Source organism: Polistes canadensis, unplaced genomic scaffold, assembly GCF_001313835.1.
Source record: "Polistes canadensis isolate GaletaPanama2010 unplaced genomic scaffold, ASM131383v1 scaffold_411, whole genome shotgun sequence".
Lineage (NCBI taxonomy): Eukaryota > Metazoa > Arthropoda > Insecta > Hymenoptera > Vespidae > Polistes > Polistes canadensis.
In genome coordinates, this window is record NW_014569958.1 from 2,619 (window position 1) to 5,255 (window position 2,637).

Below are 2,637 nucleotides of genomic sequence, written 5' to 3' on the forward strand. Positions count from 1 at the left end.
GATAAAACTCAATATCATTAGAAAGAAATCAAATGTTGTATTAAATTAATTATCTCAGTGTTATAACTATATATTAAAATGAAACTAATAGATGTTACTTTAAATGCATTAATCTAATAGAAGACTATAATATTCAGAGGTAATCAGTGACAAATTGAGATAGATCAAACAATGAACTACATGCAACTCGTGTTAGGGCAAATATAAACACATCCAGTTGAACAATGTATTACATATATATAGTAAACAAGTATCAGGATTAATGAACATCATCATCTCTCTCTCTCTCTCTCTTTTGTATAAGGTATTTCGATCGAAACGTCTGGTTGGTTTACAATAGTTGTTAACGATTCTACGACCTTAGAAATCAATCGTCTCGAACTACAATCCAGGACAATATATAGATGTATCCTTTGTGTTAGTGCAAGTCTATCTATTTCTACTCGATTTGTCCTTCTATTTAGAGCCTAGTAGTTGGTTAGTATTTTTTATCGATCGTCTCCAATTCATATGTTAGAAAAATTACAAAATAAAATTGGCATACTGTAATTAGATTAACTAAGAAAATATTTCAAATGTATTTTGAAGAACTACAACAACAAAAATAACAAACTGTTACGTTAACTATTTCATAGTTTTCTTATTCTATTATTACTTGTATTATATTAATCTTGTTAATCAATTAATATTATATATTTAATATATTACTTAAAGGTCTCATTTAACAGGATGATTGAAAAACTGTTCATCAAAGTTTTTCTTTAAATTCAAATCTTTATTATTTGTCATTCTTATTATATTTCTTTAGTTAAATTTTATGTACCAATGGGTGGTAATATAATAATAATAGCATCGAATATAAATTGAAAATTTGTTATTATTGAATTGATTTAGTAGTAATACTTTGTTAACGACCTTCATTCAGATTACTTCTCGGTTTAATTATTATCAGAATAATTATACTATAAAAAGATGAAAGAAGAATCGATATAAGAAAATATCCAATATAAGTTTAATCATTTTCTTACATTTTCAATCTAAGAATAATACCATCTTATAAACTCTCAATATATTAATTAATTAATCGTAACACAACTTGTAGGATTTGTGAAATAAAATGGAAATGTCGTGTTTCAAATTATCTCATAATAAGAATGAATAATAATATAAATTAAAGTAAAAAATGGTATCGTATATTTTCTAATCTATTTCGATAGCGTGCAATGTATTTTATCGAGTATGTCGAAAACGTTTCGAGACTTCTCTTAGGTTTCAGAAAATCGTTTTGTAAAGTCAACTTATTGCTAAGTTAAATGAACGTTGTACACGTAGATTGATGTATAGACCACGATAAACCTTTCTCTCTCTCTCTCAATCTCTCTCTTTCTCTTTTGCTTTGATTTCTTCGAGTAAAACATATATATATATATATAACTGAGTAAAAAACCTATCGGGTCAGCTCGTAAATCTATAACGATGTAAATGAAATCATCCTTCCTTGACATAAGTTTACACATAGAAACTTCACAATGTTTCGTTAAATATAACCCACGTTCTAAATGTTCTGTCATTTATTTTTAGGAATTAACTTAAATGTGATTTTAAACGATTTTATATAAATAAATATATCTCTGTGTAATATTAATATAATTAATATTAAATTTATGATACGTGGGAGGGGGTCAGAATAAAATAAATAATTCAGATTAAATAATAGAAAATCTATATTGTTTGTCATCTAATTGATTATACAATCTGATTATATAATTAACATTTAAATGATCGCATAAATTAATATTTAATTGTCCGGAAATCACAAACAAATATATATACAAAAAAAAAAGAATTATTACATATTTTGTCAACATTGAATACTGTGAGTGTTTGTTATAATTTTTTAAATTTAATTATTTGTTATATATACGTCAAAGAAATATAATTTCTTAAGTAAGTACATAAGTGCTTACTTAATTTTGACTAACAAATTAGACCACTTTAATTCTCTTGCGTTAAAATAAAAACAAAAGATATGTAAAATTGTAAAAAATAACTTACCGGCGAACCCAGCTCCCTGCAGGAATAGTAAACTGGCCCAAAGGACCATGCCGCCAATATGGCGGGCCGGAAATGGGCCGTAAGTCCCTGCAGACAGGATCCCAGGTTCCTTCCGTCCGATATTTTCCGAATCGTAGTTTAACACCGAGTTACAAATACATGAACACGTAGAAAAACTATTTTTCTTTTCTTTTTCTTTTTCTTTTTTTTTTTTGTTTCGAAGAATAATTTTAAAAAAAGGGTCTATCTGTTGGAATCGCACGAAATCACTACCACCCCGTTTGTTAGCTCATAATCGGAATCCTGGAAATGCCACGAACTTATTTCCTGGTACATCGTTCACTCGTTTTCCAACAACGTGACAGCCCTTTCTTCTTTTACAAGGGACCCGTAGGGCGATGATGAAGAGGCCGATTGCTTCTTCGTCGTTGTTCTCGTCTTTTTGCCAACGGCTACAAACAACAAAATAAGTTTTTGAATTTTAATTAAACTTCCTAAACAAACTATGATCGTGACTAATATATATATGTATAAATCTTAAGATAAATGTTTTACATTATATAAAATATATATAAAAGATTA

At 27.8% G+C, this 2,637-nt stretch overlaps 1 long non-coding RNA gene across 1 annotated transcript in view; it reads right to left on the reverse strand.

Moving 5' to 3' along the window:
* LOC106792361 overlaps window positions 1-2,637 on the reverse strand; it is a 19,344-nt gene that overhangs the window by 2,399 nt on the left and 14,308 nt on the right. The window contains exon 3 of the long non-coding RNA XR_001382281.1: window positions 2,056-2,507. This is a non-coding gene — a long non-coding RNA (uncharacterized LOC106792361). The remainder of the gene's footprint in view (window positions 1-2,055; window positions 2,508-2,637) is intronic.